The sequence below is a fragment of the Arachis ipaensis genome, chromosome B6 (genome assembly GCF_059453495.1).
Source record: "Arachis ipaensis isolate K30076 ecotype BB chromosome B6, ASM5945349v1, whole genome shotgun sequence".
Classification (NCBI taxonomy): domain Eukaryota; kingdom Viridiplantae; phylum Streptophyta; class Magnoliopsida; order Fabales; family Fabaceae; genus Arachis; species Arachis ipaensis.
In genome coordinates, this window is record NC_142441.1 from 115,789,086 (window position 1) to 115,812,373 (window position 23,288).

Below are 23,288 nucleotides of genomic sequence, written 5' to 3' on the forward strand. Positions count from 1 at the left end.
ACTATAGTCCCTTGATAGATTTCATATCCTAAAAATCTTACTTTGTTTATAAAAATTTTCATTTTCTTTTCTAATAGGACTAATCCTTGTTCTTTTGTAATATTCATAAATTTTTCTAGATGATATATATGCTGATTTATTCCTTTTGAATATATTAACACATCATCAAGATATACTATAGTAAATTTTATGTTCATTATTTCTTGGAACTCGCTTAGAGTATTTTTTTAATCCTTGGGGCATTACATTCCATTCATAATGTCCAAAGGGTACTATAAAAATTATTTTATATCTATCTTCCTCTATTACTGTAATTTGATAATATCCTAATTTTAGATCAAATTTTGAAAAGATATTTGCTTTATTTAGTCTTTTAATTAAATCGTTTTTATTTGGCAAGGGATACCTAATCCATTTTAGTACCTTGTTAAGAGGTTTATAATTGATGACTAATCTGAGAGCACCTCTTTCTATTTCAGATACTTTCATTATATAGAAGCCTGTACAGATCCATGGTGATTTCGAAGGCCTTATTAGTCCCTTATCCAGATATTCTTGTATTTTTTTTTTACAATATTCTAGATATTCTTTATTCATATGTATTGGTTTTACCTTTGTCGGTATATCTTTTTCATTAAACCCATCTTCATATGGTAAAGATATCTCATGTAATTTTCTATGATGAAAAATTTTGCATAGTTTTTTTTTATTTTTTCTTCAATTTCTTTTATTTTATTTTGTATTTCAGGAGTTTGTAATTGTTCTTCTATTCTTTTATATTCTTTCATCATCAATACTCACATGCATTCATCAGTAATCATTCATCAACTCCCATTAACAACATTAATTAACACAATTCATACAACCAACTCAACAAAATCATCATTCAACTCATTCACAATATAATTTCACATTTTCATCAAGGTTACTAGCTTTAACATATTCCCACATTTTTAACCTATCCTATGGTTATCTAGCCTATGTTTTCACAAAACATTATATATTATATACGAAAAACTAAAATCATACCTTGGCCGATTCCTCCTTAAGCTCGGAACTCCTCAAAAACATATCCTTTCACAAGTTCCAAGCTTCTAAATGTCAATTTCTCAAATTTAATCACCTGGATTTCGTTTCAAACTGCCAAATTGAACTTCAGATCAACCAGAACACAATCTATTTCACATAATCTCACTATAATTATCATAGAATTTACTAATTTAATGATTCACAAGGGTTTAAAAATTTCTTATCTTAGCCACATATCTATTAGACAAAATCCATTGATTATCTGCTGTTAGAGTTCACCTAAACCATCAAAATCATTTAATTTCTCAATACCCAAACCATAAAATCACAAAATTGAGGAGAGAAAGAAATGAGAGAGAAATGCTAATTTCTTATCACTTTGTTGGAATATAATTTAAGAAAATTTTGATACGAACACGTGACCGCTGACGGCTCATCAATCGGAGCTCCGGATTGAAAGTTACGTGAAATTGAATTATTCGAAGAGGTTAGGGTTCTCTCCCGATTCTCTCTTCCTCAACGTGAGTCCAGTGCTAAAATGAAGGAGGAAAGCTCGTTCTTTGGGCTTAATAGGTTGGGCCTTAGGTCCAGTTTGGATCCGATTCAATCGATTCGATCTATTGGCCTAATTTTAGATCAAAATCTTTTAAATTAGTGTCAAAATTTATATTTTAATTATTTCTACTTCATTAAACTATAAAATTTATTTTTTTAATTTATTTAAATAATAATTAATTTATTGGTTAATTATTTACTAATTACTCGGAGTTTACAATATCTTTGTCAAACTTGATATTAGGAAGACCTTTCACTAATTCCCTTCTTACAAGCTTGTTAATTTGAAACATACTAGCGTGACCCAATCTTTTGTGCCATAGCCATTTTTCAGAATTTTTTGAATGGAAACAAGTTACATTTTGACTTTTAAGTTCATCTAAAGTGAGGCCATATACATTATCACAACGTTTTGCCACAAACAACACTAAATCAGATTTTTCATTCACAACAAGGCATTCTAATCTTTTAAAAATTACCAAGGAACCAAGATCACATAATTGGCTAATACTCAAAAGATTGTATCTCAACCCATCAACCAAAAAAATATTATCAGTGAAAGTAGAGAGATCTTTACCAACTTTTTCAATAGCAATGATTTTTTCTTTACCATCATCTACGAAAGTCACAAATCCTCCATCATACTTGTTGAGTTTGCCAAAGAATGTTGACTTTTCTGTCATGTGCCTAGAGCATCCGCTATCTAAATATCACATGTCTTCCTTCTTCTTGGATTCTAGACAAATCTACACACATTCTTAAGTAACCTTAGATATCCAAACTAATTTAGATTCTTTGAAGTTAATCCATCTTGGTTGTCCAACAGTATTGAAATCACAAACAACCTTGTATGTGTTGTTTTCCACTATTCTTTTGACAATAAAGCATAGGTAAGAGAAATGACCCAGTTTATTGCAAGTAGAACAATGATTTCTGTGTGCATAATATTGAAAGTAATTAAAGATTTTAAAATTTCTGGTTTTTGGGTTAGGTGCATCTCTTTTGACAAATCAATTTCTAGCAATAGCACCATTTTTTACAACATAGCCCAAATCTAAAATTTTTTGCAAAAGTTTGGTCTAAGATGATGATGCATTATTATCAAGGTGTGGTTTTTCAAAGGTAGCATCATAGTTGGTGAAGTAACCTAAATCAGAATTTTTAAATGAGGGTTTTGTTCTTGAGGTTGATGCCTTGGTTTTAGCAAATGATTTTTTAAAAACTGCATCATATTTTGTTACATAACCTATATCAGATTTTTCAAATAATGGTCTTTGATTAGCAAGTAATTTATCCAAGTTTCTAGAGTTATGTACAAATTTTGCTAAATCATTATTCAAACCTTTAATCATTTTATTTAATCTTTCATTTTCAGCAATGAGTTCTTGTGAAGCGTCAACCGAGTGCTTTCTTTTAAAATTTTCAATTTCAAAATTTAAAAATCTGTTTTCTTCAACAAGATCAATATCACATTCGGTTTTCTTCACTTTTTCTTTCAAAAAATTATTTTCTGCTTTCAAATTTTTTTTTTGCTTTCAAAACTTCATTTTTAGACTTGTATTTATTATATTTATTCAGCAATTTTTTAGAATAATAAGTGAGATCATCAATAATAACATGTAAATCTTCAATGAACAAGTCAAAGTAATTTATCTCATCTAATTGATCATGACTAGCCATTAGACAGATTGTGCTTTATATTCAGAATCTTCATATTCATTAGAGTCGTTTTCTATATCCTCCCATGAAGTCATGAGCACTTTCGTTTTTTCTTTCTTTGCCTTGTCCTCTTTCTTGAGTTTAGGGCAGTTAAACTTGAAGTATCCAGCATCCTTACAGTGATGACAGATGACTTTACTTAGATCTCTCTTTTGCTTCTTTGAACTTGATCCCTTGTACTTGCCTTTACACCTCATTAGCCTTCTCAATCTCCTAGAAAAAAATAAAATAAAATAATTTCATCATCCAATGACTCAACTTTTGATTTTAGGATCACTCTTTTTCTTTTTGTGTCTTAGCTGGTATGTGTGGTTTCATATGCTAGAAGTTTTCCTCTCAACTCATCATAGGTTAAAAGACTCAGGTTGTTGCTTTTGGCCACAATAGTGGCTTTTATTTTTCACTCTTTTGATAGGTTTCTAAGGACTTTTCTCACAAGTGTTTGTTCAATGTGGGTCATACCCATAGCATCCAAGCTGTTTATGATGATTGAGAACCTCTCAAACATCTCATCGATGATTTCTTCATCCTTCGTGGAAAACATTTTATACTCTTTTTTACAGCATATCAATCCTAGTTTCTTTGACGTGTTTGGTACCTTCTTGTGTGACTTGGAGTTTATCCCAGATCTCTTTTGCCATCTTGAATCTAGATACCTTCCGATATTCCTCGAAGCTGATAGCACAGTGCATTATGTTGATGGCTTTTTCATTTAACTCCACCTTCTTCTTGTCTTCATCATTCCATTCATCTTCTTCCTTTGGAGTCACCACTCCTTCAGCACTAGTCTTGGTAGGAACTTGAGGACCATTCACAATGATCTTCTATATATTGTAGTCAATGAATTGAATAAAGATCTCAATCCTTTTCTTCCATTAGGTATAGTTCTTCCCATTAAAGAAAGAAAGTTTGTTGTTTGACTGACCTCTGTTAGAGTGTAGACCACAACATTTGAATCCAAATTATTAGCCATTGGACCATTTCTCTAAACTGTAAAACTTGATTCTTGAGACCTAGCTCTGATACCAATTGAAGGTTCTTGATGGCTTAGAGAAGGGGGTTAAATCTATGGTCCTCTTTTAATTATGAATGATAAGTCCTCAAACCAGAAAATAAAAATTTGCTTCTATTTAGTCTGCGACATTGATTATGCAGGAGATAATTTTATTTTGTCTCATAAATCGTGAAAAAAAGAATCAGAACAGAGAAGAAGAAGATGACGTAGGCATATATCCTTATTCAGCTGCCTTGTGCAATGCAACCTACATTCAGTCTCCAACACAATAGTGGTGAAATTTTCACTATCTTTTCAAGTATTACATATATCAATTTCCAAGTATTCAACCTAATCCTATCAAAGACAAACCAAGCTTTAACATAAGCTTGACTTGGCTAGGTTACTTCCTAGACTCTCAACACACTAAGTGCTCACCCAACATAGCAAGGGATACCTCAGATACAAGATACAAAATAGAAATACAATCAAAGGAGATTTGAAATAAATCTTGGTTTTTCTCTCCAAGTATCTTTCTTAGCTGTTTTTCTCAATGCTTTTTTCTTAATGCCTCACCGGTATGCCTTTTACCACTGAATAGAAACAAAAAAAGATACAACATACAAACAAAATATTTAATGATAAACCATGAAGGAGATGATATTGAACAACTCAAACTCTATACGCTAAACCCAATTTTTGAACTCTCAAACGTTGCCATTCATCCTGGCGGAATCTTCCTTTTTGTGTAGGTGCAATACTTCCAAGATTTCAAACTTTAATTTATGAGGTTTCTCTCTTCTCTGATTTGAGTTCTCTCTCCTTGAATAGAAATGAAGTTTATTTTTTTTTTTGTATTGAATTCTATTTTTATACCTAGGACTTGTTTTAAAAAATTAGCTCCTTAAATCTGTAACCAGTTGAAGTCTCCCTTCCTTTTTCTTTTCTCAGACCAAAATATCAAGGATTTGATATCAAAATTAATCACAGCAGCAGAGAGATGAGCAGCAGCAATTTACTTCCTCAATAGGTTTGCAAATCCAAAATCTTCATTTTGTGCTTTTGCCCCAAATTTCAATAATAGCCATTGATTCACAGCAGATTAAAGTAACCTTCATTTTTCCTTTTGTTTTTCGAATTGCATGTGTAGAAGGAAAATGAAGTCTATAAGTAATTTACTTGTCTATTAATGAAAAAATTTTACTTTTTTCTTCTAAAATAGATCATCCTTTTGAGTTGATTTAAAGCTCCATTAATAAAAAACTTTTACTTTGTTTCTTCTAAAATATAATTGCTTTTCTTTCCTTTTCTTTTTGTGCTTAGTGAAAAAGTGAACTTCTCTTTCTTCTTTGTGCCTTACTGAGACAACATAACACCATTAGCAGGAAGATGCTCTTCCTGTCAAGAATGGCAATGGACTAGACTGGAGGCTTATTCCAAGTAGCTATGGCTCAGACACTTAGTTTCATTATTTGGCTGCACAATGATATTTGAGCCTTTTTCATTTCAACTTGAACTAATTACGAACTTGCTTATTTTGCTAGTGAAGTTCCTAAGTCTTGATTAGTGTTCAGCAACATTGGGCATAATTCAGCTTCAAATTCTTTTGTCCAATAACCAACAGCAATAGACCTTTTTTGAATGTCTTTGTTAGGCCAAAAGGAGTAGTGATGTGTGAGCATCTTTTCTATCTTTTCCTAGTGAATTTGCATTTAATTTTTTAATTTTAATAAATAATTAATTATCTTTTAGCCAATATGGATGCTCTTGTGCAATTTTATTTATTTTAGGTAGCATTCGGCTGGATTTGATGGAGTTTCTGTAGCACAAGAATCAAAGGAGATGGAAGCAAGGAGCGACGCGTGCGCGTGACTGACGCGTACGCGTGATTTGGAGATTTCCACGGTGACGCGTGCACGTGACTGACGCGTACGCGTGACATGCGCCACGTGCAGAAAGTGCGAAAAAATGCTGGGGTGATTTCTGGGCTGTTTTGACCCAGTTTCCAGCCCAGAAAACACAGATTAGAAGCTGCAGAATGGACAAAACAAGTGGTCTCCACCCATCAACTGAAGACTTGTTAATTAATTCTAATTTAAATTCAATTATTATTTTTAGGAAAAGATATGATTTTAGTTTTAGAAATTAGATTTTAAATTATTAGGATTAGATATAAAAGGAAGAAACTTTTCTTCCCTAAGGGGATTCTATTCGAATTTACATTCCGTATTTTACAGTTTTTTCTCTGAACCATGAGCAACTAATCTTCCATTGTTAAGGTTAGGAGCTCTATCTATTTGTATGGATTGATTTTATTGCTTTTTCTATTTTAATTCATGTATAGATTTACAATTTAAGAATTGTTTTCGCTCTTTATCTTACGAATTTGGATGGAACAGAAGTATAACCCTCTTTCTACTTGAGTTCTTGTATAACTTGGAAAAGCTCTTTACTTGAATAATAGCTTGAAAACAAATTCTCCTAAACTTCTAATTATCTGGATTTAATGGGATACGTGACATATAATCCTTTTATTTTTGGGTAATTAGAGTTTTTGTGGCATATAAACTGGAATTTGATCATCACCCTCTAATTGGAATTAATTGACCAAGGAATTGGCAGTTGATGAATTTTAGAGGAGACTAGAAAGGTCTAAGGAATTAAGGTCTAGTCACATATAGTTTGCCATAAATTAAATCCTACATGATTAAAATAGTTAGTAAGAAAAGTTAATCCGGAAAAATAGATAACTCTGAAACCTTAACTGCCTTCTTCATATTTTATTCCCAATTTATTTACTTGCCTTTCTTCAATATTCTTTATATTGTTTAATGTCTTTTAAACTCCCAAACATTACTTTCTGTTTGCCTGACTAAGTCTATCACTCAATCATTGTTGCTTGATCCATCAATCCTCGTGGGATCGACCCTCAATCACCTGAGGTATTACTTGGTACGACCCGGTGCACTTGCCGGTTAGTTTGTGGGTAGAAATTCTGCACCAAATTTTTGGCGCCGTTGCCGGGGATTGATAGTGATTAACAACTATCAGTTGTTTGATTGCTTAGATTAGGCATTTTAGTTTTCATTTTATTTAATTTTTTTTATTTCTTTTTATATAGCACTAATATTTTTCTCTTAATTTCTGAAATTAAGTTTGGTGTTTCCTAGTTAGTTTTATGTTAATTTTTCTCATTTTAATTTTTAGAATTCTGTTCTTTCTTCTTTGCTTTCCTGTTTACCACATGGTGCGTTTAATTCTTTTTGGTATTTTGTGCTAAGAAAAATAATGGAGAGAGATCACATGGGTTACTACTCCTACCCAAGTAGTAATTCATATGATTGTGGATGGAGGAACTACCCGAATTTTGGTTGGCAAAGTCAAAACCAAAGAAACTTCAATGCTCCATGTTCCAACTATCAAGAACCACCATCTCCATATTCATACCCAGAACCACCACCTCTCTATCCATATCAAGAACCATCATATTTCTACCCATATCAAGAGCCACTATCTACCTATTCATACCAAGAACCATCCTCTTTTTACACCTATCAAGAACCATCATCTCCTTCTTATTCATATCAAGAGCCACCTCCTTCTTATTCATCTCAAATACCATCAGATATTGAGCTTCTCATGAAAGAATTCTTACATGATATAAAGACGAGTGTAAAAAATGTAGAGAAACATGTGCAGTCGATTATTAAGTCACAGAAAGAGGAGCAAGCAAATTCCTTTCCAAGAGATATAATGCAAGATCCTATGGAAGAAAGTGAGAAAATCAATCAAATGAGTTTATACTCCAATGAATTAGAGAACTTTCCATCCTCACACATGGAAGAAGAGGAAGATGCAAAAATAAAAGAGGAAGATGCACCAACAAAGAAGGAAGATGCACAAACAAAGGAGGTTGCAAGGGATGAAAACAATTATGGGAATCTACACCCCAATGAAGCAGAGAGTGGCATAGAGGGTGAGTTTATTGAACCACCAATTCAAGAAGTTCTTGATGAAGGGTACACTCTAACCATCACACAACACCCACATTTTGAAATCAAAGAAGTGAAGGCAACCAAGGAAAGCACTGAAAAGGGGATTGTGACCAAAAAATAGAAGAAAAAATCAATGAAAAAGAAAAGGTCAGAAAAAAATAATCCAACCTCTACACCAACAAGCAAGGTGAATCAAGCTAATCACAATAAAAGAAAGCTTGTTAGGAGGAATTTATATCAGGGGGCACTAGTTTTCACCTCCCCCCCCCTTTTAACAAACTGGAAGAAGAGGAAGAAACTTCAATAATCAAGTGTCAAGCTAGTGACGTTAAAGAAGGGCTTGTCGGGAGGCAGCCCGATAATTTCATATCCTTAGTTACTTTTCATAGTAGTAGTTTTCTTCCTTATTTGATTTTTACTAAATTTTTACTGTTTTTTAGATCATGCAGCTATCTTAGAATAGGAGCCAAAAAAATTTAAAAAAAAAAAAAGAAAAAAAGAAAAAAAAAAGAGAGCACACGATGCGCAAGCGTCGCTGACACGTACGCGTCATATGCATGTGCGAAAAAAAATAAAATTTGACAGAGAGTTGAGCGGGAGTAGCGCTGGAAGTATGCTGGAAGCACAAGCCACATCACACGTACGCATAACCCAAGTGTGCACGTCGTTTGCACTTTTCGCCCTCCACGCGTGTGCGTCACTGACGTGTACGTGTGACCTTGAAAATCGGCGTAAATGAGTGATTGGACAGAGAGTTGTGCTGGCTTGAGGCTGGAAGTGTGCTAGAGGCACAAATTTGGTCACGCGTACGTGTCCCTGACGCGTGCGCGTCATCTACACAAATGGCAATCCACGCGTGCATGACATGCACGCGTCGTATAAAAATATTGGTTCCCAAGCCACGCGAACAGAGAGTTGTGCGTGCGCGCGGCTGGCTTTGCGTGAATCGCACAAAACCAAGGGCATGCGGACGCGTGCCTTACGCTCACGCGTTATTAAGAAAAATTTGCGATCCACGCGTACGCGTCGCCTGCGCCGCACAACTACACTAGTTCGCCGCGTAGTTTTAATTTTCTTTCTCTCTCTCCCAATCCTAATTCTCTCCTGTTCTTTTATCCTTTTATTTTTCTTTCATCATAATAATTGTCTCTTTTTATTTTCAATCCTTCTTTGCTTGAGGACAAGCAAACTATTAAGTTTGGTGTTGACGCTTCGCTTAGAGTTTTGCTGTCTAATTTTATAATACCCAAAAGGGAGGCGAATCATCTTCACGGAGGAGCACAACCTGAAGAATAAAACGACCGCTAGGATAACTAAGGTGGTTGAGTTCCTTTCATTCTATATTCCTTCCCGCTTTTACTATATTATGTTTCGGTTTTCTGCTATTTTGCTTTGTTTACTGCATGATCCTTTATTAGTTAGATTCCTAGATTTTAGTTTAGTTTTCTGTTAATTTGCTTTAATTCTGAAAGATGCCTCATGTATTGCCCGCTGAGCTTGAAATCAAAAAGAAAGAAGAAAAGGGGTGTAATGCATGAGAAATTGAGTTAATTTTAAGAGTAGTCTTATTTACTTAAATGCAGTGGTATTAATTGTAATTCTGAATGCGTGATATGAACAGTGCATATTTAAATTTGAATAAAAGAATGTTGATGTACAGGAATAGGAATTTAGAGAAGTATTATGATTTCTCCGAAATTAATGAAAGTTTAATTCTTGAAGCAAAAGAAACAGTAAAAAAAAATAAGAGCAAGGTCCAAGGCTCTAAGCATCAATGACTAGGGAGGTAAGACATGATTAAAAGCTCAAAGAGTTATTTTCCTAGTCACATGCTTGTGGTGTTCTTGTGTCAAGTAATCCTTGAGACAAAACATTTAGAGTCGAGATCAATTACAGAGTACGCCAAAGGCTTTGAGCATCACTGTCTGGGAATAATAATAATAATAATAATAATAATAATAATAATAATAATAATAATAATAATAATAATAATAATAATAATAATAATAATAATAATAATAATAATAATAATAATAATAATAATAATAATAATAATAATAATAATAATAATAATAATAATAATAATAATAATAATAATAATAATAATAATAATAATAATAATAATAATAATAATAATAATAATAATAATAATAATAATAATAATAATAATAATAATAATAATAATAATAATAATAATAATAATAATAATAATAATAATAATAATAATAATAATAATAATAATAATAATAATAATAATAATAATAATAATAATAATAATAATAATAATAATAATAATAATAATAATAATAATAATAATAATAATAATAATAATAATAATAATAATAATAATAATAATAATAATAATAATAATAATAATAATAATAATAATAATAATAATAATAATAATAATAATAATAATAATAATAATAATAATAATAATAATAATAATAATAATAATAATAATAATAATAATAATAATAATAATAATAATGATGATGATGATGATGATGTAAAGAGAGTTCTCCAGTTAAGTGCTTGTGGTGTTTCTGTGTCAAGTAAAGCTTGAGACAACATTTAAAGTCACGGTTAGGCTCAAGGTGCAAAGGACCAAAGAAAGATTGTTGTGTTCAAGGGTTAAATTGAGTTACAAAAGATCAGAGAGTTCATAATATTATCCGGATTCTAATTCCAGATGACAGTAACATTCTTCTAATTCAAAGGAGAGTGAGATGCCAAAACTATTTAAGATTACAGTTGTAAACCACACTATAGGAAGAGACCTGAGCTTAATCGAACTCTCATTCTCATGCAAATTCACATCCTAAGCCTATATTAGTTTTGGTTGATTGAGGACAAGCAACAATTCAAGTTTGGTGTTGTGATGCGTGAGCATCTTTCCTATCTTTTCCTAGTGAATTTGCATTTAATTTGTTGAGTTTAATAAAGAATTAATTATCTTTTAGCCAATATGGATGCTACTTTGAGTCTTGTACAATTTTATTTATTTTAGGTAGCATTCGGCTGGATTTGATGGAGTTTCTACAGCACAAGAATCAAAGGAGATGGCAGTGAGGAGCGACGCGTGCACGTGACTGACGCGTACGCGTGATCTGAAGATTTGCTCAGCGACGCGTATGCGTGACACGCGAATAAGACCATCGACGCGTACGCGTGATATGCGCCACGTGCAAAAAACACAGAAAAATGCTGGGGGCGATTTCTGGGCTGTTTTGACCCAGTTTCCAGCCCAGAAAACGCAAATTAGAAGCTGCAGAATGGACAAAACAAGTGGTCCCCACCCATCAACTAAAGACTTGTTAATTAATTCTAATTTAAATTCAATTATTATTTTTAGGAAAAGATATGATTTTAGTTTTAGAAATTAGATTTTAAATTATTAGGATTAGATATAAAAGGAAGAAACTTTTCTTCCCTAGGGGGATTCTATTCGAATTTACATTCTGTATTTTACAGTTTTCTCTCTGAACCATGAGCAACTAATCTTCTATTGTTAAGGTTAGGAGTTCTATCTATTTGTATGGATTGATGTTATTGCTTTTTCTATTTTAATTCATGTATGGATTTACAATTTAAGAATTATTTTCGCTCTTTATCTTACGAATTTGGGTGGAACGAAAGTATGACCCTCTTTCTACTTGAGTTCTTGTATAACTTGGAAAAGCTCTTTACTTGAACAACAGCTTGAAAACAAATTCTCCTAAACTTCTAATTATCTGGATTTAACGGGATACGTGACATATAATCCTTTTATTTTTGGGTAATTAGAGTTTTTGTGGCATATAAACTGGAATTTGATCATCACCCTCTAATTGGAATTAATTGACCAAGGAATTGGCAGTTGATGAATTTTAGAGGAGACTAGAAAGGTCTAAGGAATTAGGGTCTAGTCACATATAGTTTGCCATAAATTAAATCCTACATTATTAAAATAGTTAGTAAGAAAAGTTAATCCGGAAAAATAGATAACTCTGAAACCTTAACTACCTTCTTCATATTTTATTCCAAATTTATTTACTTGCCTTTCTTCAATATTCTTTATATTGTTTAATGTCTTTTAAACTCCCAAACATTACTTTCTGTTTGCCTGACTAAGTCTATCACTCAATCATTGTTGCTTGATCCATCAATCCTCGTGGGATCGACCCTCACTCACCTGAGGTATTACTTGGTACGACCCGATACACTTACCAGTTAGTTTGTGGGTAGAAATTCCGCACCAAGTAGTATCTTGTTACTTTATTTAATGTCCAAAGTTTAGCTCAATATTCTTAACATATTAATCACTCATCTTCTTTATTATGGGTCTACAGAATAAAATACATTTCAAACAATTTTAGATTTTCAATCCAACTAACTATCAATGCTTATTATCACCAAAAGTAAATATATAATTTCTCAACAAATATATATATATATATATATATATATATATATGCTCAAGAAGAAATTTATAAATTAAATTTAGATTTGTTTACAAGTGTAATTAGAAAATTGAGATATTATTATTTTTAAAATTTGTTCATTTTAGTGTTCTAGTGGATTTTTTGTGATTTTTATAGGCAATAATATTTTTAAAAAATATAAAAAATAAGATGAAATTTCAATCCAAGTCTTTTTATTCTCTTTTCAAATAGTTATTTAAATATTTTTATAAAATTTATTTTCAAATATACAATTTATTTGCCAAATATAAAAATTATTTAATATTTATAATTATTGTTATATTTTAATAATATTTTTGTCATTAATAAATTTGATTAGTATTGTATCAATAATTCAATAAATTGACAATTTTTTTGTGGCTTACTCTTTTTTATTTCTAGTCTAGAAAAGATTCTGTAAGAAGGTTAGTGTATAGAACTTTTTGTTTTTTGATATTGGAGTGTTAATAGTAATTTTTTGAAATGTAAACGGTTGGGGTGTTATTCTCAAATGTAAAATCGTTTAATTAAAGAAGTATAAATTGGAACATCCAACTTGTTAGAGGTACAAAAATTGGACTATTCGATTTGTGAAGGTACGGAAATCGGACTATTTAATTTGTGAGAGATACAAAAATCAGCTTGTCTGATTTATATTAAAAAAATAAAAAATTTAAGATATAAAAATCGAATCCTTTTATTTATTGGGCCTGCTACACATACAAGCAAAAAGGCCCTACAAGTTTTACAAGTTCCCAGTCCACACTTCATTCACACGCGCACTCATCTCTCTTTGAATGGAACGTAAACTACACGCGCCCCACTCAACGGTTGCTCTTCGCAAAATAGCGCTCCTTAATGGCGCACTCTTCCACTTCTCCAAGCCCTTCGAAGAAAACACAAATCGTCCGTTTTCGAGCAACATTCCAAACTGCAGAGATAGGACTCGTCGCGAAGATTAGAACTCTCCATCAACACAACATAGAACTCTCGATCAACAATCTCCAGAAAAAAGGAAGTTATAATACTCAAGGTACGTTACGTTACTATTTTACTCATATTGTATATTTTCCATATTTCAAAAACGAAGAACTAGGTTTTACTGTTCTTCTACGTTCTTCTAGGTTTTACTGTTCTTCTTGTTCTAGGTCTCATTTTACAGTTTTTAATGTTCTACTTGTTCTAGGTTTTACTGTTATTCTTGCTTCTAGGTTATTCTGTTCTTCTTAGTTGTTCTAGGTGTTACTGTTCTTGTTGTTCTAGTTCTTCTGGTAACTGATTTTTGGGAGTATATTGCGTGATTTGGTGGGTGTATATTGAGTATTTTGTTGGGTGTATATAGCATAATTTGTTGGGTGTATATTTCTGAACTGATATACTGTAATATAGTCAACAGTTGCAACTGTTCTAATATTTGCTTGTCCATGGGTGTATATTGCTTGACCTTGTAATGTTGCTTGACCTTGTATATTAATGCATGTTTGAGTGATATCTGACTGATATCTATGGGTGTATCTGACTCATATCTATGGGTGTATTTTACTGATATCTATGTGTGTATTTTTCATTTCAGAAAAAATGGCAGGCAGAAACCAAGCTGAAAAAAATGTAAGAACAAATATACGTCTTAGATGAAATCAGTTTTATATAATAGAAATATATCTGACTATAATTTTGCTTTGTTTACAGCAAATCAAAGACCTTAAGTGTGCAACACATTTGTTAAGTGAGAAATTCAGAAACATGAGCGAGGAGAAGAAAACAATTGTTAGGGATTTGGGATTTGGTGGCCTAATGCACATCCCGCCGCTAAGGGTGCATCACCAAATTGTCAGATAGATTCTAAGGATATTGACATTGATTAATGTAAATGTTATATAGTCCTGTAACAAATTGAACACATGCTGTAAAAATTTTCCAATTATAATCCAGTTTATTGTAAAATTTCTTTCAATAATTAAACTTTCTCTACTGTATTCAAAATGTATGAATTACAGGTACTATAATATGAAGGAAAACATCAAACTAAATATACACCAATAACCTGCCATTTTTTATACCCAAAGAAAGTTGAATATACACCAAAAAATCTATCCCCCTGATGCTTTATCCCTAAAACCCTGAACCCTAAACACTTAAAACCTAAACCTTAACCCCTAACCCGTAAACCCTAAAACCTAAACCGTAAACCCCTAAAATCCTAAACCCTAATACCTAAAACCCTTAAACCGTTGTAAAAAAAAACAAACAGTATTTTATAACATAAAAACAAGATTCTGAAGTATATATATATGTAAAATGTGAAATACAAGAAAATTCAGAAATACACCCAAAAGAACACTGCTTTTACACCCAAAAGAATGCATGCTCTCGCTCCTTTGTGTGCTTCTCATCCCTGCCCAGAAGTGGTGATCCAGATAGATTGGAATCCATATATGACGGTCTTCATAGAGATCTGCAGAATACACCCAAACACAGACTATAAATACACCCGAAAAAAATTAAATTTACACCTCTACTGCAGATTTTAAACAAACATTACCTGAAAGCCACTTATTGTCCACAAGACCAAAATTCAGCAGAAAATCATTCCAATTCCTATCAAATGAGTCTTTAAGCACACCCACGCTTCTTGCACTTCTCTCGTAATGTAATTCCTCACATCCTTTTCAATAAAATTTAACTTGCGATGACCCCCGGCAGCCGCAACAAATGATTGGTAAGTTTTGCTTGGTCTAATACCAGCCTCCTCGTTATTCTCTATTGTACGATGAATGGACATGCTTAGTTCCCTGTGCTGTTTGAGATATTTTAGATTTCTATTTTCTCTCTCTGCTACATGTAATCAATTGATTCTTAATCTCGTTTCCCTTCCTATTTGTGCTCCGAACTCTTGTAGAAAATCCTACAGCCTTGGCGTAGTTCCTGTAAACTTTTCCAGCATCTTCAAGGGTGGTAAAGGTCATTCTAACCTTGGGAACAAACTGGTCATCAACAGAGAGAGGCTGCAGAATACACCATGTCAAAAACAAAAAATACACCCAATCATGTCTGATCTAATACACCCGATCGACAACAACTCAGTTAAAATAACAAAAAAAGCAGTAAACTGTAAATACACCCACACTTCCCGCAAAAATACACCAAAAAAAGTTCTGATCTATACACGATCGTCTGCTATAAATTGCAGATAATTAATCAAAACTAATACATTAGATTCAATCCACAGATTTATGTTCACGTGTTAGTTTCACAGTCAATGTTCACGAATTATTCAGCTACACAATGTTATACAAATAACTGCAACAAAATTCAGAGTAATCATATGTAAATCAAACCTCAGGAACTATGTTAGATTCAAATTCATAATCCACTTCGCCCTGATTCAGCTGACAATCTGAGGTTGAATCATCCATTATCTTCAAACGAGTTCAAACTTTGATTTTAGATACCAGAAAATCGAAAAGAAAACGAAGCTGGAGTTACAGAGAGAGGAACTAACGTCAATGACGAAGAACAAACCAGTGAGGAAGGAGGAGAAAAGAACGATTGAAAAAGCAAGGAAAGACGCGCGAGAAGAAGAACGAGCAGATTTGGAAAGAAGGAGAACGAAGAAGGAAACAAATCTTTTAAATTTGGTAATTATATATAGCACGTGTAAGGGACGTAGTACTTGCAGCGTGTTTTGAAGGGTTAGGGGTTAATTGACTTGTAATGCTTACAAGTCTTAATAGCTTGTATGTAGAGCTTTTCCGTTTATTTATATACTTTTTACAATTTTAAAAAACACTAAAAAAAATAGCAAAACAATCCGTCGAAATGAATACTGTATAAATTATCTGCGACGAAAAAGAAAAAATTAAATGGAGATTCGCAATCACAAAAATGGGCTCACCCTCACAAATAAATGGGATGAGAATCGTGTGTGGTAGAAGTACTCGCTCTATGGAAATCCATAAAATCCTTACAACGTGTTAAATTACCATTGCCCTTGAATGCTTGAAATTGAAATGACATGGATGGAAATAGGACTTTACGTTATTTTTTTTTAAATTGTGACATTTTTTATAATAAATCATAAATGTATTATGAGGTTTTAGTGTGTATATTAAATTATGTTAGATTTGTTTATGTTATGATTTTTGTTAGATTTTCTTTTAATTTTTTAATTAATATTCATAAATACTTGTTAATATATTCATATTTTTTATAAAGACAAATAAATAGAGATTCATAATGGGTATTGTCGCAATTAGGGCTGGCAATGGGTAGGGTAGGGTAGGGTTTGGACTCTATCCTAACCCTACTTGCGGATTATATTGAAAACTTTTTTAAAATTCTATTTTATCCTATCCGCGGGTTGAAAATTTCTCAACCCTAATCCTAACTTTACCTGCACCATAAAGTTCTAAACCCTATCCTATCCGATCCTATGTGCAGAAAAATAAAAAAAAAATTTCAAGCAAATATAAAATTCAACCATTCCAAATTTCATACATATGAATAAATTAGAAAATAAAAAATTAAGTTCAAATTAAAATTAAAAAATAATAAAATCTTAAAAAAATCTAACATAAAATTATAAATAATATGATCACCAATTAGTTTAGTAGTTATTTCAAATTTTTATAAGAGAAAGATTGTGGGTTCAACACTCACTTTCTTCACTACATACATAACTTTTACATATATATTATATAATATATTAGGGGTGCGGATAGAGAAGGATAGGTATACCTTGAACCCGTATCCTACTCTACCCGCAAGTGAACTCATACCGCATTCTATCCTTCCCGCAACGGATAGGGTAGACAACTCTATCCGAACGGGTTGGTCTGGATTGGGTACCTACAGGTAGGATATAAATTATCACCGCAGGTGAACTCATACTGCACCCTACCCTACTCGCAGCGGATACGATAGACAACTCTACCTGAACGGATTGGTTTGGATTGAGTACCTACAGATAAAGTATAAATTGTCAGCACTAATCGCAACGTTCCTGTTCAGGACGGTACAACTTGTAGGTGACTGTGGAAAAAAAAAAAAAAAAAAAAGATATTCATCGCTTTTTTGAAAAAAAAAATTGTGTTATAAGATTTGGAATCGCTACTAATCAATTTTCTATAAAAATAAAATGGTTGATGTCAACAAATAAAAAAGTCTGTTATACTAGAATTTAAGGTCGGGGTCGATTAAAAATAAAAAAGGTATTAGCACCATATCGTTTGTTTTTTACAAGAATACTCCTTGAAAAACATAAAGAATAAAATTTAAAAATATGTATTACATTATTTTTTTATTTAATCATAACAATCATTAAAGTAGTTGAATAGATTATAATGTGTATGTATATGTATGTATGTGTGTATCTATATGTATATATATAAAAATAAATTCGTATTAATGCACAAGAATGTGTGATAGCTTAGTGGAAACTCTTGCACAAACCATCATCATTGTTCAGAGAACATTTCTTCTCTCTGGTTAAGGTATGCTTCTACTACTTTTTTTTGGTTCAATTTTTTAATGCTAATGTGCCGAACTAAATTAAATTATAGGATGATAAAATTTATATATTAACTCTAAAAGAAAATTTAAAATAAAACAGTGAAGAAATTTTTATACTAGAAATATTTAGTTTTATTGGTTTCTTAAAATTTTTTAATAAGTTTCTGGAGATTTTTTTTTTATGTACTGAAATTTTAATATACTATTTCTGAAATTTTTACTAAATGATCACTCTAGACTTTTTTTTTGAATTTTTTTGTAAATGTTTTCAACTTCCTCCTTCTTTTGTTTCTTTTAATTTTTTAAAAAATTTTCTTGCATTATTATTTTTTCAAGTTTTTCTCTCTGATCTCTTAAATACTTATTTATCTTGATATTTCACTACAGCAAATGCGGAGTCTAGCGACGGAGAAACAACGGCCCTAGCTAAAAACGCCGCTAGTTTACAAGATCCTGGCAGAGATCCGCGGCGGTGTGGCAGGTACCGCTAAACCTCCCTGGATATCGGCCGTGCAATCCGAACCGCTTCGAATTTGGTGTATATATCTTCAACTAACCATGCTGATTTCACTTAGCCTCTTGGCGCAAACGAAAGCACGAGCAGAGGCGCGAAGAGCACCCAACCTCCCTCTAGCGCAACCTACCCGCGAGTACACCCAGAAACTCCGCCAGGTGAGTTTCAATTCCTTAATTCAATTCCCCATTTTACTTTACTGCTATTAATTGAAACCCCCCTCCCCCCAAATTTGCAGAAACCCGTCACTTCATTTTGGTAGCGCGCCAAACACGAGCGGGAATAGAGCCGCGTACCATCTGCTCCACCCGGCGCTTTCGTGTTCGCCGTCGAATCGCGCAGCGACCAACTGTGGTTCCATCACCGGCGACGAAGTTGAGCATATCATCGGTAGTGCGTGAAACCCCGACACCGTCCTCCACCGTGCGCGAATCCTAGCTATCGCTGCCTCCCCCTTTCACCGGTTTGTTCTTCCACATTGAGCTTTTCTTCTGGTTTTCATTATTGGTTCAGAGTTCTGAACATGTATTTGTCTATATCTTCTATAAATTGTGGCTAATTGAAGCGGTTTCGAGTTAGGGATTTCATTCAGTGCGATTAATTTTTTATTGCTTCTCAAACATTATTGTAAAAAATTATATTTCTTCAAACAAATCTGTTCCCAACTCTAATTACTATAGGCATCGATTTTAGAATTTTTTTCAGTTCAACTGGCTTGTCTGATTTGTTTCCCAAAACAATGATCTCTTGTGAATAATAGGCCCTCATCAGATTGAGTATTAGTGAACTCGATCGAATTGTGCTAAAGGCTTATTGTTTCTGGACATAACTAAAGTAAGATAATATTAGAATGAACAAAAGTATAGCAAGTTGCTGCATGCAGCATGTGCTGCCAAGTCGTCTTTATTTAAAGTCAATTTGTCTTAACCAACCATTTCTAATCTCCACGTTAGAGACATGAATCGGTAAAAAAACAAAAAAAAATGTTTAAAGAGGTGGCCACATGTATATAGGGTAGTCATTGACTTTTCTCTAGTTTTATTTGATTTTTAATTAGGTTTTACAGTTTAAAACCATGTTAATAAATTTTTATGCTAAACAAACCATTGGAACATGTAATTGTTGCCTCCCCTCCTCTTCCTCCTTTCTCAAATTATGGTATTTGAACTTGTAACACTAATATTTGATCTTTTAAGTTTGGATCTATTTGATTATTTCATACTTTATTCAATTTGGTTAAACTATTGAAGATAGATGAAGACAGCAAGAAAGTGACCTCAGAGAATTAAGATGAAGAGGAGTAAACAATTTTGAATGTATAAACTATTGAATCCACTATGATAAATTTTATTTAGCAATATTGCATCCATTCATCTTTTGCATATGTGAGTAGTAGAATTGATCATTCTCCTAGTTAGGAAAGGGTTATAGTAAGAAGGATTTGATCCTGATGTAACCATAATATTGTCTATGTGTTATAACCAATACTTACCTGCATTGACAACGTCTCACCACTGCATCTTTTGCCTATTAATAGTAAAATTAAATTCGAATAAGCAATATTATGTGAGTTTTGGAAAATCTTGGATAACTGATAATATAGTATATTTGATGACATTCTAATTTCTAAAAACTCTGACTAATGAATTAACTGTTGATATGATTAGGAGTTACTAAGTTATAATAAACATATAGATACATGAGTCTTTATTCCATTTTTAGTTGGACTGATTGGTACCTGTTATGTTCAACAGATTTCAACAGAATTATTAATACATTTATTCATTTATTATATATTTCTCTGCCTGTGCCTGGACAGAAGATTGAACGAGCTAAGTTTTATCTAGCTGTGGTCTATAGAAATTCTCCATGTTATGTCAGTCGTTGATTCATATACTCAGACATAGCTGCTGGTTTCACCCTGCATGTTTTATGCTGTCTCATTTTGTCTGCTGTTATGCCATAATACAAGCTGCAAGGCCTAGTTTCTACTATATATTATTATAAAAGGAAACAGATCAGAGAGAGATAGAGAGGGGGCAGTTAAATCAGAATATATATGACATGCTCTTTATGTTTACATGTCACTAGAAGAGAAGCAATTGTTAATCACATATTATTTCATATATGTCTCCTATGAATGGATGATTGACCATTCTTTTAGTTTATATATTAAATAAATTAAAACAGTATATAACTATGTATACATAACGATTAATCAACGAGGATAAAATGCACTTAGAGTTTTTAGGTAATAGTAATAGTAGGAAGTGAAATTTGACTTAATAAATATCAATTAGAGATATAATTATTTATGTACTTATTTTAATTAGTTTAATTTTTTTCAAAAAATAATTAGAGGTTTCCTTTGTATTATTATTTATGTGAAACTTGAAATTAGTACTTAATTAGTTTCCTCAGTTAGCTAGCTTGGCTGGTTTAGATACTAATTATTGATAGAGAACTTGGTTTACATAAGATAGGATTTTGGTCAATCTTCCAAGTATGAAAAACAATGGAGATATTATATATGGACTCTGCGTGTTTACTTATAAAGTTTCATTTTTTTTAGAATTCTTAGTTACTAAGTTTAGCTTTTGTGCTTTGTTAATCACATTTTTGTTTCCTCTTGCTCTGTTTAAGACCTTAGCACACAAAAAAAGTGCTCTGTTCAAGACATTACTGAGTTTCTCTTTATTGTTACTTCACTGACCGAGTTTGTTCCCTAAGATTGTGTTGGGATTCTAGCACTTATTATTTTTCAAATTGGTTCATGATTACTTTGATTTCTACTATTTGGTTTGCTTTAGTATTAATCTTTGTGTTGGTAATATGAAATGACTAGTAGAGCTGTTTATGTAGTCTTAAAATAAGTTGATAGTGAGGAACTTTTGAGGGATTGGTCTAAAAATAACATAGCAAGATGTATATAATATGACTAGTGGAGTTGTTTTGGGGTATACTAATCAAATTGTGTTCACTTTTATGACCAACTGTTGTCGTTTTTCTAATGATAATAAATGAGGATAGTACAGCGATATGCTACTTTCAATGAAATATTTAACATCAACTTTGGTTGATATTAATATATGCACCATGATATAATAAAGCTGCCGATTAGGCTTCTTACCATATTTTTCTTCACTTGATATGTTTCTTTATATTGTGATAGGTTATTGTGATAGGACCTGAATTAATTCTTATTGAACTGCATCTGAATTGTGTATTTACATCTTAGTTCTTAGCCAATGATCATGGTCATTGATTTTCTTTATCCAGCTGATAAATGACAAATTTAAGGTGGAGTATTAGTTATACTCTTTTGGTAATAATATCAATAGTTAAGTGCTGAAAAGGCCATCTTCATTTTAGTGGACAATGTACTTCCTCCTACAGGAGCAATTATTTAAACCATATATGAATAGAAGGATGAAGATGGCTTTCTTTATGTAACATACAGTGGCTACAATTTCTTTTCGGATCTCACTTCCCACATGCATTAGCCATTTCCTTATATTGTTTACTATGATTAATGATTTGTATGATGAATTCGTTACATTTCTCAAATCAGGAACCTTGATTTATCTCACTGACATGTACCGTTAATGTATATATAAAAATGATCATAAATGAAAGATAAATAATGATGTATCACTGAAAATCTAATAAATAAGGATCAGGCAAAATGAAAAGGCAACTTGGAAGATGGGAAACAAGTGCTGGAGGTGTGGGAAGAGATGCTCACCAAAACATTTTTCAATTTATTTCACTCTCGACATGAACAGATTCAAAGACTTTCTTGTTTTTTTGTGCACTGTGATCTGTTATTTATACTTTTGTGTTTTATATCGTTACACTCTAACTTTTTTTCCTGCCCCCTTTTCTTTAGGTGATAAGGAAGTTCGTCTTTTCCATTTCATTTTTTGGCTTCGGAACCAGAAATTCTTTCTTTCAGTAATTTCTTAAAAGTGCAGAATTAGACCATGAGTAAGCAACTTTTCTAATACCATTTATATTCTATCTATTATCCCGGATACAAGTACCTTTATCTATGTTTCATTTTCGGGTTATTCTCCCGTTCTCTCTTTTGTATTACTTACTGAATTAATATCGAATATTACTCTCCCGTTATGAAGATTTAATTATTAAAAAGGATCTTTAATACTAAAATTATTAAAAAAGACCAAATCTTTTTATAATATTTAAGAAGAATATTCAAATCTTATTATAAGGAAATAAATATATTCTTAACTATACTTTTATTTAATTTTTAAAATCTTTAATATATGTTGTTTGATTCTTAACGTTATACAGATATGCATGAAAATTCACTTGAGATTAATAAGTTAATTACTTTTAAAAAATTTAGTCTAAAAGATTGTCAGGGAGATTTGATTATTAAAATATTAATTTTTAACTGTTTATTTATTTTTTTATTATTTTTAAATTAATTATTTTTATATTTTTAAAATTTTTAGTAATTTTATTATTTACTTATTTATTTATTTATTTATTTAGTTATTACTTTT